The following is a 14,693-nucleotide window of genomic DNA, read 5'->3' on the forward strand; positions in this document are numbered from 1 at the left end:
TGGATGTCTAGTAAGCAACTCAAGTTTACCAGGTTCAAAACTGAACTTCTGGGCACCTTGGTGGCTTAGTTGGTTAAGTGTCTAACTCTTGATCTTGGCTCAGATTATGATCTCATGGTTTGTGGGCTCAAGCCCTACATGGGGCTCTGTGCTGACAGTGCAGAGCCTGCTTGGGATTCTCTCTCTCATCCTCTCTCTCTGACCCTCCCCTGCTCATTTGCTGTCTCTCTCAGAATAAAGAAATAAACTTTAAAAAAAAAAACCTGTGCTCCTGATCTTTATCTTCTGCTCACCTCCCCCAGGGTAATCCATGTCAGGTTAATGGCAACTCCATCTTGCAGTGACACAGAAGAAAAGCCCCAAACCCTCTCCTTCCATGCCCCATTAGCAAACCCTATGGGTTTCATCTTGATACAATAGAATACTACACAGCAATAAAAAAGAACAAAGTATGAAAACATTCAGCAATATGGATGCACCTCACAGATGTAATGACAGGTGAGAGAAGCCAACGTGAAAAAGTTCTGTCTGTATGCAGTTCAAAAACATCCACACCTATAGAAGTCAAAATATACAAGGATTTTTAAGAATCTGAGAACATCTAAATGTATAAACATCAAAACGGTTACCTTTATGCAGACATTAGAATGGGTACAAGGAAACCTTCTGGGATGCTGATCATGTCATATAGGGTACTCTGCATGGTTGGCATATGGGTGAATACAAATGTAAAAATTCATCAAGCTGTGTATGGAAGCTTTGCATATTTACTGTATGTATATTATGCTCCAAAAAGAAATTAAAAATATGTATATATTCAGAATCTAGGCTTAGCCCTTAGACCTTCTGAGTCTCTTTCCTATTGCAGTGACTTAAAGAAGGAGTCTTCTGGGGCGCCTGGGTGGCGCGGTCGGTTAAGCGTCCGACTTCAGCCAGGTCACGATCTCGCGGTCCGTGGGTTCGAGCCCCGCGTCAGGCTCTGGGCTAATGGCTCAGAGCCTGGAGCCTGTTTCTGATTCTGTGTCTCCCTCTCTCTGTGCCCCTCCCCCGTTCATGCTCTGTCTCTCTCTGTCCCAAAAATAAATTAAAAAAAAAAAAAAAAAAAAAAGGAGTCTTCTCTTTTGTTCATCCTCCACATTCAAAACGTAAGTAAGTCTGATCAGCTCTACTGTCAGAACCATCTAGAATTTGTTCCCTTTGTTCAGTCTCCACTTCTAACTCTCCAGGGCAAGTCATGATCACCTGTCACTGAACAACGCAATAGCTTTGTTCCTTTTGATGACTGCCTTGTAGTCCTCATATACTGTATGTCGTGAGCTGAATGGTGGCCCAAAGATATGTGCATATCCTAATGCCTGGAACCTTCTCTTAGTCTGCCTGAGCTGCCATAACAAAACATCACAGACAGATGGCTTAAACAACAGGACTTTATTTCCCACAGTTCTCAAAGCTAGGAAGTCCAAAATCAAAGTGCCAGCAAGGTGGGTTTCATTCGGGGGTCTCTTCTCTTTGTTCTAGGTAGCTGTTTATTTGCTGTGATCTCTTCTTGATGTGCACTTGGAGGGGAGAGTGAGCAAGCTTTCTGGTGTGTCTCCTTATAAGGGCACTATCCTATCACGAGGGCTCCACCCTCATCTAACACTAATTACCTCCCCATCTGGAAATCCCATCACATGCTGAGGGTGGCTAGGATTTCGACCTATGGATTTGTAGGGTCGGGGGCATGACATTCAGTCCATAACAAGCCTGTAAATGTTCCCTTACTTGGAAAAAGGGACTTGTAGATGTGGTTAAATTAAGGATCTTGAGATGTGGAGAGCATGCTGAATTATCATTGGGCCCTAAACGTAATCCCACGTATCCTTGTAAGGGGGATGCAAAAGATTTTACACACAGACACATACAGGGAAGGCACGTGTGGAGATGAAGCAGAGAGAGATGTGGCCACAAACCAAAAAATGCTGATGGCCACCAGAAACTGGACTCCTGGCCACCAGGAACGGACTCTCCCCGAGAGCCTATGGAGGGGAGCCTGGTCCTGCGGACGCCTTGCTTTCAGACTTCTGGCCTCCAGCTGTGAGGGAATAAATGTCTGTTGTTTTTGGCACCCGATTTGTGGTAATTTGTTACAGCAGCCCCAGGAAATGAATGCCCAGTACTGTGATTTGTGTGACCATCCCTGGTTGATGGACACGTAGGTTACTATAAAGTTTTCTGTTTCAAACAGCATTGCAGTGAACATTCTTGCTCATTGTCCTCTTACAGGCGCGCAAACTTTTCTATTGGAGAAACTCCTGGAAGTGGGATTACTGGGAATTAATGGGCATGAGCAGTTAAAGTTTGGGTAAGTGGAGGGGGGGGGCCCGGGCTCTCTTTAAAAACGTTGCTGCTATGCTGTGCACTTCGCAGACACATTGGTATTATTATTGTGTGCTCCTCTCACAGATTAGGAAATCGAGGCCCAGAGAGGTTAAATCTTTGCCCAGAGTTATTCGTTTGGGAAATGGCTGTTAGGATATAAATCCTATCTCTCTGACCTTTTGTTTAAGATGATGAATGTAAATCACTTAGCATCCTATTTGGTACTGACTCAGTATTGACTGTATTTTTTTCAAGGTATGTTGTGAAAGTAGTATCATGTATGATGAAATCAGTGGGTATTTATTGAGCACTTACTATGGACAACACATAGGGCATGATGCTGGAGGTACATCCATGAATAAGTCCAATATGATCCCTGCTCTCCCAGAGCTTATATTCTATCAGAGGAGACAGATTTTGGCCTAATATTCCAAATGTGATGAATTTATGGGGGAGAAGTGCCAAACTGAGGAGGCATTTGGGGGGTGCCTCATAGGTGAGGCAAGTTTGGCTCTCCCCAGTGGCTTGTAGCAATCTTCAAACATCCACATTAAGTGGAATAGTACTGAGAAATGGTGATTTGTCACTATCAGGCCTTGGGGGCCCTTCCTAGGGTCTAAATCAAATTCAGAAGCTTGAAGAGCCAGCCCTGAGTTTAGTGTGGATTTTACAGGTCAGTGAGGCTGAACAGCAGCTCCCCAGCTGGTGATAAATGTGTTGAGATCTCTCTATGGCTCTGCCAAGGCCACTGTCAACTAAGTGTCTTCATTCCCCAGACTGTCATGGAAAGGCTGCAAATAGTCATTCAGCTGCATTGCTGTCATCTGCCAGGGGTCTTTAGGAGAACTCTAATGGGTTGGGCACCTGCTTCTGGTCTGGGTCCAGGGTAGTCTGGGATATCCTCTATCCTGGGAAGTGGCTGAGATAGGGGGATATGAGGATGAGCTCCTCAGTGTAGGGACCACATATTGCCATTCCTGTGTCCCTTTGCCAAGAATTGTGCCCAGCACAAGGACATATCTGTTGAATTACCTAAAAATGGGCTTGTCAGAGAGAAAAGATAGCAGAGTCTTAGGAGAGGAGAGGATATGTGGTGGGTAGGGGGTTTTGGAGGTTTGGATGAATCCTCAGTAGTGAGAAATGTGCTGACAAGGTATGGGGAGAGTTGGTGTGTCAGACAAAAGGGTCCTTTAAAGAGTGTTTCAGTAGATCACGAATCGGATGCTCGTTATTTCTGACCAAGAGCTGCAAAAAGACTGGACTGGCGTGGTTTTGTTTGCCGGGCTGAGTTCCTTCAAATTCTGCAGTGCTCCAGGCGTGATCACATGCTCACTGGCGAGGGTTACGTGAGCACGCTCAGGCCACTTCTGCTTCTAATAGCAGCTGGCCTTAACCATTCTGAGACCCACCCTGGGATTGTGGGTGATCTTGACTCTTTTGCCCAATAATTTCAATGGCTATCAAATAACAAGAGCTTAGTAAGTGCCAGGTATTTCTAGGCTTATTAATGCTCATGACAGTATTTCAAGGTAGATATTATTATTATTATTATTATTTCCTCTTTATAGAGGAAGAAACTGATGAGAGATTAAGTAAGCATCAGGCCCAAGGTCACAGAGGTGGTAGGCGTGAGGTATACACTTAAGCAGTCTGATTCCAGAACCAGAACTCTCACCTTCTTCTGTGTAGCTCTCTGGGCTCTTGATTTTCACACCGTCATGGGAGCTCAGTATCTGTTGTGAAGGGAGAAGACAAATTTGTTGTCCTTTCTATACTCAAGATGAGATTTTACATCACTATTTCGTAAAGCTCTTTTTCTCCCCAGGGCGCACACACATACGCACACACATATATCCCATCATTTGGGTTATGCTTAGTTCCAGCTGGTGCATGTTCCCTAAACCTCCTGCTTCCCTCCGCCCTTCAGATTTTGTTGTTAAGTCTCCTCCAGTCTCCTTTTCCTTTTACGATGAAATTTCTCTCAGTACCTAAGCCATCCCTCCTTAGAACTGGGTTTCTGTTACCTGCTCCCCTTTGTCCATTTATCTGTCAGACAGTGTTTGAACATGTATACACCTCCACTACAGATAGGATTCATATTTATCCCCAACCCTCCACCCCCCACCCCTGTCTTGTATTTTAGTTGGATGTAAATAAATACTTGGGGGAATGAGCATTACTCATCTCCACAGGCAGAAGTCTGTAAATCCCAGCCCTGACCCTGCTGGGTTCCCCATGAGATTTTAAGTAAGTTATATGTCACACTGTAAGCAGCCTACAAGTGGAATTATTAATAATGCATGTATTTTTGTAAATAACAATGATGATCAATCTGGATGTTTGAGGTGGAGCTTCAGGCTTCATAAATGGAAGACCCTTGTGTACCCAGTGCCTAAACCCCCTTCCTTCTTGATATTGGAACATTTTATGTTTAAAAAGGCACTGGTACACCCAGTTCTAGGCTGTGAGTCATGATGAGTGGAATCCAATTATGACACTCTTGTTCCTTCCTTTGCCAGTGTGCCTTGCAGGGAGAAGTGACACAAATCAGGTCAATGGGACCTAAATGGAAGTCTGCTGTGGGTGCTTCTGGGAACAAGGGTATCTCCCAGTAAAAGGGAAAACATACAGCTGGCACCATCCCCCCTCCCTTTTTCTGCTTGGATGCAGCATTTTCAGACGCAGGGGCCACCCTAAGACCATGAAGTGAAAAGCATAGTGATAAACACTGATGTGCTAAGAATGGCCAATGGCTCTGGGTCCCTGATGACTGAATAGCAGCCACCTATTTTGACATCTTGTTAAGAGATATCCTGCCCCCCCCCTTTTTTTTTGGTCTAAGCCATTATAAAGATTTTTCTCTTACTTGCAGCCAAATGTATTCTCAGCTGATACAGAAGTGATTTCTTTTTCTTTCTTGTTAACAAATAATAAATGCTCATTTTAGAAAAATTTAAAAATGGGTAAGCAAAAAGAAATCTGTAATCACCACTGACATCCTTTTGAAACTTTTCTGTGATTAAAAGATATTTGGCAAGGGGCGCCTGGGTGGCTCAGCTGGTTAAGTGTCCCAACTCTTGATTTTGGCTCAGGTCATGATCTCATGGTGGTGAGATCGAGCCCTGTGTCAGGCTCCGTGCTGGATGTGGAGACTGCTTAAGATTCTCTTTCTCTCTCTTTCACTCTCAAAAAAAATTATTTAAGGAACATTTGTTGACTGTGCCTATAATGACAGGCACGTGTTAAGTATTTTACTTCCTTTATTCCATTTTATTTTCACAACAATCTATTAGGTATGAAGCATTACAATTCAGAAAAAAATATGCACCTGTCCCTCTGAATTCCCCTCTCCTTATTAAAGTTAACCATTGTTATTGATTTGTTCTTATGATACCAGATATTTTTCCTATGCAATTACATACACACTGAGAAGGTTTTTGTATTTTGCATAATAATTAGATCATACCAGGCATGTAGTCTTTAACTTGCTTTTTGTGCTTACTAATTTTTCTTGGAGATTTTTCTGTATCAGTTCAAATAGATCTATCTCAGAATTCTCAACAGGCTGTGTAGTAAGTAAGGCAGTTCTAAGTGTCAGAACTGCCCCACGATGGAGTGGGCAGCTTGAGAGCTAATGATCTCCCTGTTCCTGGAGGAATCCAAGTAGAACTATGGTGACCACTTGGAGAGAGAGGTTACATCAGAGGGTAGGTGGGACTGGGGTGGCCTTAAACGGACATACTTACCCTGAGATCTTGTGACTCTCTGGCTCAACAATCTGTATTTAGTGACAGGAAAGAGGTTTCTAAGTTTTCGGGTATCATAGAATAGTGGCTAAAAGCACAATTTTCTAGGTGTGTGACCCTGAGTAAGTCATTTTACCTCTGTGAGCCTCAGTTACTTTACAAGCAAAATAAGGCATTAGATACACCTGGTTGCATGGTCCTGCCCCTTTGCTGCATATTCAAATCACCTGGGAGGCTCTTTAATCTGCAGGCAACAAATGGATCAGCTGAAAACAAATCTTTGAGAATGGAGCCTGGGCATCCTTACCCAAGAGAGAAAACCCCCAGATGATTCTAGTACAAAGTTAGAGTGGAAAGCCATTGATTGACCTGGCCCAGTGCGTGGGTCACCTGGAAGTCATAGTTAATTTCATCAGAAGCCTCCGAGGATAAGCGGTATCTGTGTCACAGATGAGAAAACTGAGGCATGGAGAAATGAATTGACTTGGCTCAAGAGGTGACACCAAGATTCCCACCCAACTCTGGGGTTTGGTGATTGATTATGATAATTCTTGGAATCACCTGGAGGAACTTTTTACACATCCTGATGCCCAGGTCATATCTCAGACCATTCACATGAGACCTGGCCATGGATACTTTCTAAAACATCCAGCTGATTCTTCTGTGTAATCAAGGCTGACAGTCTCTGGTGTAGACACAGTGAGCAAATCACTTGTCATACTCCTTCTATGACAGGTGAATGACCCTTGCTGTTAGTATTGCTTATCTTTTAGAGAGGAAATGCAGCAGTTTGGTTGATTGTATGAGCTTTGGAATCAACCAGACCCACCTGGCATCATTCTGAGATTATTCTGGTATAGCTGAAAGGCGTGGGCCAGTATTGCTCTCTGAGCCTCAGCTGCATGGTCTATAAAGTGGGCATAAAAATATATGCCTCTAAACATGGTGATTGTGGTATAAGAATATTTGAAATGCACTGTGTACAGGGTTGGGCAAACAGCAGGTACTACAATGTTTTGGGCAATAATTACCATAATTCATAATAGTTGAGCCAAGCCCATTGATTTTTCAAAGCCTCTGTTTTTTCATCAGTGACATGGACCCTGTTTATCTTAGAAGCTTCTTGTGAAACAAAGTGCGTAATATAGAGAGAACTGCACAAAGTATATGTTTAATAAATGACTACTTCAGTGATGACATACACATGGCAGAGGCTCATCCGTCCTTCTGGTTTCCCCATCAAATACATCTAGTGTTAAAGCTGAGATCATAGTCAGGCTACATTGAATCGAAAGATGTGATTCTGTGGCCTGAATAGTGCTTATAGAAATATATATATTTAATATACTTTATTTGTAGAGGAGTTTTAGGTTCACCAATGAAATTGAGTAGGAAGTACAGAGAGTTCCCATAGACCCCTTGTCCCCATCCATGCAGAGCACCCCCCCCCCCCAACTAATCAACATCCCCACCAGGGAGGTGTACTTATTATAGTCGATGAACCTGCACTAACACATTGTTATCACCCAAGGACCGTAGTTTACTTTCAGGTTCACTCTTGGTGTGCTATATCCCGTGGGTCTGGACAAATGTATAATGACACATATCTACCATTATAGTATTGTGCAGAATAGTTTCCCTGCCCTAAATATCCTCTGTGCTCTGGCTATTCATCCTCCCTTCATCCAAATCTCTGACACCACTGATCTTTTCAATGTGTGTTTATATTTAAAAATTGGTGCCATTTCTCTAAGAATTGGGAGCTTGCACGTATATTTCTGGATGCCTAGTTTCTCTTGAAATATGGAGAGATCGGATAGTAATTGTGCCCAGATCCACAGGGCATACTTTCTAAAGCTCAGTAGTAGCATTTAGATGACATCAGTCTTCAGTCAGACTCCGTGCCCCTTTTTATAAAAGAAAAAAAAAAAATTTTATAACATGCTCTTTACTACCCAGAAATGAATTTCACAGATAGTAGAATCTATATATACACATAACTTCAAGAAGTCAATATAATGTCCTAACAATATTATAACAGAATAAACTAAAAGGAGTAATAAGGTAGTATATATTTCAATATGTAAATGCTTAGATATGACTCTACTATAAAACATAATGATAGAGTCGGATAATTGCTTCTATATATAATCACTGTGACTTGTCACAGCTATGAAGGCAGACTTGTACAGACGTGTGGTGTCACCACCAACAACAAAAATACCATCCACAGTGTTGCCGCCCACGACCCAGTTTCCTGAAATGGTGCCCTTTGGTGAAGTTCTGGACAAAGCAAAGAACAACCTTTGCTCAACTTACCTAGTGGTTATATTCCTTTAAAATTCGGTATATGCTTGAACCATGCAGGAAATAATTTTTTGTTTACCTGTACAAAGAAGTTAGAGTTTGGCTCACATGATGTTTATTTTTCATGGAGTAAGTGTCTGGCAGGACATTTATGTGCGAGCTTAGTGGCAATCTGAAACATGCCCCCGACCCACATTTCCAGATACTTCACTAGGGGGCAGCACCACCCCCACTGAGAACTGGTGCTTCAGGACAAAGGGTGCTTTGGAGCTCCAGGGGTTATGTGGAGCTGCTTTGCTGGAGCTGTTTAACTGGACCTTACATTTCCACTTAGCAAGTGCTTGCAGTGGGAAGGTTGTGCGTTTGTTTGCTTTTGTTTTGTTTTTTGTCTTTTTTATTAAACTTGGGATTCTAGAGAGCTTTTTGTATTATTCCGTTTCACCCAAAGTATTTATTATTATTGTTATTATTATTTTAATGTTTATTTGTTTTTGAGAGAGAGAGAGAGAGAGCGAGCATGAGCAGGGGAGGGACAGAGAGAGAGGGAGACACAGAATCCGAAGCAGGCTCCAGGCTCTGAGCTGTCAGCGCAGAGCCCGACGCGGGGCTCGAACTCACGAACCGGGAGATGATGACCTGAGCAGAAGTCAGATGCTTAACCCACTGAACCACCCAGGCACTTCTGTTTGCTTTTGTTTTAACGATGACAGACATTTCTCTGGGTTGAAAGAACTTTTGTCTTCTGGAGTTAACTGAGGGAGCAGAGATTCTTGTCCCCAAGCAAGGAAAGCCATAAAAATAAAAGATCTGTCAAGACGTGCAATTTTTTATAGAACAATTATTCAATTGCGATAGCTGCAATGGCTTATTCTTTTAATTTTCAGTGAGGTATGATTGACATATGACATTGTGAAAGTCTAAGGTGCAGATTTGATACATTTACATATGTCCCCCCACCCTGCTCTGCCTTCTTGTTTTCCCATAGCGTTTCTTACCTTCTAGAATACCAGATAATGTACTTATTTATTAGGATTATTGCGTGTCTCCTTCCTGGTGTGTAAGCAACTCAGGGACAGGATTCTTCTACTGTTTTGCTCATCGATATGCATCTTGGCATCACGTGCCTAGAATGGCACCTGGCACGCATGGTGGACGCTTCATAAGTGTTTATTGGATGAATGAGTAAATTTCATGTAATCGTCCCATCACCCTCCTGGTGAAGCTGTTGTAATTTCCACTGTACAGTTGAGGGTGGGTCAGACATGTACAGAGGTCTGCCTGAGTCACACAGCGAGTGGCTGAACAGTGCTTGGGCCTGGTCTCCTGACTCTCCTGCCTTCCTTGTGCGATTGTGGAAGCTTATTGGGATGTTTATGAGCGTAGGAGCTGAGGTCAAACTGCTAGGGATCAAAGGCCTGGGTCAGACTGGTCCAAGCTGAGTGGTTATTTCTCTACGTGATTTATAGGATTGCTTTAGGCCTGTTTCCAAACCTGTAAAAATCAAAGACTGACTCGTTAAACATGGTATGATCATAACTTGGGTGTTCCATTAACTCCTTCCCCTCCTTCAGCTCAGCTTCAAATATGAGGTCAGGTCTTGACTGTTCTACCTTCAGAGTGTGCCAGAACACCTCTCAAATCTGTCCCCTTTTCTCCATGTTCACATGGAGCACTGTAGTCTAAGCTATGAGCATCTCTTGCCCAGACTGTTACAGCAGCCTCCCAGCTGGCCTCTGCTTCTACTCCTCACCTGTGAATCATCCTCTACATATCAGCCAGAGTCATATATATATAAATTATATATATAATATATATTATATTATTATATAAATATATATATTTATATCTATATAAATATATAGATATTATATAAATTATATATATATATATATATATAATAAATCAGATCATGTTATTTCCATGCTTAACACCCTTCATTACCTTTCCATCAGCCTTAGGATAAAATCTGGCCTCCTTACCTGCCCTATACAGCACTGTATGACCTGGGCCCCATTATTCTCCCTGTCCTCAATGCTTTCCTCCCTCCCTCAATACACATCAGTTCCTCCAGCCTCTGTCACTGTCTAGGACCCACCAGAATTTTCTGCCACAGGGCCTTTGCACTTGCTGCTCCCTCTACCCAGAATACTCTTTCTTTGTCATTTATAGAATGGCTCAGATGCAACCTCCTCAGAAGGATTGTTGTATTCTGCAATAATGCTTGGTGATGGTGGTGGGCATCACAGCAGGTGATGGGATTGCCCACTTCACCTTTCTCGCCAACTTTTTAAGCATCTCAGACCAATCCAGTGTCTTCTCACCATGTGTAGGGTCCCATCCAAGTAGGGCGTTAGACCTTGGGCAGGTGACAGATTTGGCTCCACGTCTGCCTACAGACAAAACTGCTCCCTTTCTTCCCTCCCAGAGAGTTTGTCTTGTTTCACTGATGTTCTGCTCAGTGGTTGTCATTTTAATACCTGTTTAATCAGAAGGCAATTAAACATGCATTTCCCTTTTCAGTGAATCCAGTCTAGGGCAGGTAAGATAGAGCTTGGTGCCCCTCACAGGGGGCTCTGGCACAGATTCAGGCGAAGGGCGTCACCTGATATGAGGGATCAATCACCAAAGATCTGATGGAGCCCAGCAGTGGACTCTGCTTTGGGTCAGGTCATGTGGACAGAGAAAGCCTCTCCTGCTGCATCATTCCCAGCGGCTCCCACAGATGTGCCCTGGTCCTCAGCTGCTCTGCAGTCAATGCTGTGTATTCTGCCTGGGAGGCTTCCCCTTCTATCCACCTGGAAAATGTCTTCACAGGCTCCAAGGTTCAGCTCAAGAGTCACCTCCTCCTGGAAGCCTTCCAGGGCCTTCAACTGCATTCCTATATGCACTTCCTTAGTTCTTTTTATGTGCCTTTGCTATTCTAGAATTTTCTCTTATTATAATATAGGTTGTTTTCAGCCAGTGACTCAGTCCTCCCATTTATTCATTTATCCATTCATCACATTTGTACTGAACATTTGTTATGTGCCAGGCAATGTTCTAGAACAGTGTTTCTCAACAGTGTTTTTGGAGAGCTGCCTGCTTCAGAATCAACCACACCCTGTAACATGCTCCTCCTTACTCTAACTGCACCTGTAACACACTCCCCCTTGCTCTCTGCCTTAGCCACACAAATCACTTTTAGTCCCTGCTGCTTCTGTATTCCCTCCTGCCACAGGGCCCTTACATATGCTCTTTTCTCTACTTGAAATGGCTTTCCTTCCATTCTTCATGTTCATAATCACTATTATTAGCCATACCCTAGCCCAGTCATCACCTCCTTAGAAATGCCTTCCCTGATCTCCTTCCATGGTCAGTTCCTCCCATGTTGGCCCTCTGAACACCAACATCACTCCTTCTAAACACATGTATAGCCACAATTACACATGTACATGACTCTTAGATAAATATCTGATCCCTTGCTAAACTGAGTTCCATAAGGTAAGAGGCCAAGTCTGTCATGCTCATCACTGTGTTCTCAAAACCTTAGTGCATGGCACAATAAATACATGGCGAATAAAGAAATGAGCAAAGAAACCCTGACTTGACTTCTCTGTGCCTACAGCTCACTTGCGTGTGTGACAAAACTAAGCCAATGGAAGAGTGATAGAAGGCCTATAGAGGACAAAGGGCTTGACCTTCCCCTCTCCCCAAGGCTGAGGGTACCATGACCCCTGGTAATATGACAATATGAATGGTACAGGGCCCAGGACTGGAGTATAAACAATGTAGATTCCAGTCTAGTGTCTGAACCTGTTAGCTGTGTGGTATTGGGCAAGGCATTCTATGTGCATGAGCCTTAGTATCCTCATCTGCAGAATGGGTTGATGATACCTACTTCACAGTGTCATTGGATTAATGCATGCTAATGTTTATGGAGCATTAACCACATGCTCACCTCACCCTTATAATAACCCTTCAAAAACGGTCCTACCAATAATCTAATCCTTGTTTTATAGATAAGGAAACTGAGGCCCAAGGTCATATAAGCAGTGAATGGTAGAGCCAGGGTTTAAGGCAGTGTGGATCTAGAGCCTGTGCATTTAATCACTGAGCTTAACTATCAGGTGGCCTCAGCATGTCTCATTTTGTCCAGTAAAGCACTGGCACAGCACCTGGCACATATAAGCACTCACTAAATGTGGTTTTTCCTTCTCTTTGTTTCCTTGGCTTGAATTGGGGGTGAGAGAGGACCGCCCTAGCATTGATTCGTGGCCTGGCTCAGTCCAGGAGATAAGGTAAGGACTGAGTGAACCTCAGCCTTTGAGAGGCTCGGCACGCTCCTGTCAGCCTCCCAGCTCCACATCAAAAGGCATTTTGACAAGCATCTTTATTACCAACATGAAAGAGACCCTTTTGTGCCTGGAGATTGGCGCTCAGAGCCTGGCTTTCCCGCTGTCTTTACTGGTGACCTGGAGTGGGGCATTTAGCCCCTTCTTCAGCACTTCTGTGATCCTTTTCACATTTTCCATCATCTCGGCAGATATGTGTTCAGCAGCTACCGCACGGACAGCACAATGCTGGGTGTCACGAGGGATGTCAAAGCAATGGTGGATGCAGCCCGTGCTCACCAGGAGAGACCAGTCTTACAGGGTGGGCTTTGGATCCAGGTCAATCTGGAGACGTCAGACATGGGGCGTAACCTCCCAAAACCCGTTTCCTCATCTGTAAAATAGAGATGGTAACAATATCTCTTCAAAGTCTTGTCATGTGCTAACCTGCACAGTGCTCAAAGAGTGACTGCATGGTAACAAGTTAAATTTCACTTGTGTTAATGGAGAGGAATCACTGGAATGAATTATTTTAGAGACTTTTATTTATGAGAGCATGGGCGTGTGCCACTGTCTAGACTATGTATCCTTTATAGCATTTTCTGTGGTGATCACCAATTATCCTTCAAGAATTAACTCAGTCATAAAAAAAAAGGATTAACTCAATGAAATTTGATCACTTCCTCCTTTAAGTCAAGAATGTGCCCAATAACCCATCTCAATTTTGGGACTTTTCATATGATTGCAATTGTACTAGTTTATCTGTTTCAACTACCAAACGATGACCATCTTCTTGAGGGTAAAGATTGTTTCTTAACTCTGTCTATATCAACTACCATTGAGTAGGACGCTAAATAAATGATAGCTGATCTTAAAAAAACCAGACAAACAAACAAACAGTGACTGAATGGAATTGCTAAATAAGTGTTAGCCATTAGGGCAATAGTGATGGCGATAATGAGGAGGATGGTGATGATGGTGATGGATAATGATGGTCATGGTGATGAAGAAGGTGGTGAGGTGATGATCATGATGGTTATGATAGTGATAGTGATGACGGTGGTGGTGATGAGGAGGAGGAGGAGGAGGATGGTGATCATGATAGTTTTAATAATGATAGTGATGATGACGATGGTGGTTATGATGAAGGGGATGAGGATGATGATGATGATGGTGGAGATGATGGTGAAGATGGTGATGATCATGATGGTTATGATAGTGACAGTGATGTTTGTGATGATGAAGAAGGCAGTGGTGGTGATGACAGTGGTGGTGTTGAGGATGGTGATGGTGAGGCTGATAGTGATGAGGATGGTGATGATGATGACAGTGATGATGAAGATGGTGATGATGAGGATGGTGGTGATGATGATGAAGGTGATGAGGATAGTGATGAGGATGGTGATGATTATGATAGTTATGATAGTAATAGTAATGATGGTGATGACAGTGGTGAGGGTGAGGTTGATAGTGATGATGAGGATGGTGATGGTGATGACAGTGATATAGAAATGATGATGGTGACCACAGTGATGATAAGGGGTGGTGATGGGAAGGGGATAATGGGGAGGCGGATGGGTGATTTGATGGTGGTGGTGGAGATGATTATTGATGATGCAGCAGAGACCTTGAGTTAATCCCCAATTTGTTAATACCAGATTTCTGAAAAAACTTACATGAGTTCAGACAGACCTGGGTTCGAATCTGAGCTCCACCGTGTTTTCAGCTGTGTGACCTTGTTAACCTCTCTGAGCTTTAAGTGCTCCCTGTGTAAAGTTTTGGTGATTGTCCCTATTTCACTGAGATGTCTCACATCCAGATGGTGATGTGAGAGAGCACCAAGCAGAGGGGATGATACCCAATGGGTGTTCATTAAGTGGTATTTGTCTGTCCCTTTCTTTTCCTTCTTCATAGAATCCCTCATTAAGTACTAAGGAATAGCATATTCCCAAGAAAAGAGTTTTGAACC

The 14,693-nt window shown here is 43.2% G+C and overlaps 1 long non-coding RNA gene across 1 annotated transcript in view; it reads left to right on the plus strand.

Annotated features, from left to right (window-relative positions):
* Positions 1-1,109: 1,109 nt before the first annotated feature.
* Positions 1,110-14,693, plus strand: part of LOC147575326 (uncharacterized) — a 176,491-nt gene continuing 162,907 nt past the window's right edge. Inside the window, exon 1 of the long non-coding RNA XR_015242265.1 lies at positions 1,110-2,344. This is a non-coding gene — a long non-coding RNA (uncharacterized LOC147575326). The remainder of the gene's footprint in view (positions 2,345-14,693) is intronic.

Source organism: Puma concolor, chromosome D3 (genome assembly GCF_028749965.1).
Source record: "Puma concolor isolate L17-30 chromosome D3, mPumCon1.1.hap2, whole genome shotgun sequence".
Taxonomy (NCBI): domain Eukaryota; kingdom Metazoa; phylum Chordata; class Mammalia; order Carnivora; family Felidae; genus Puma; species Puma concolor.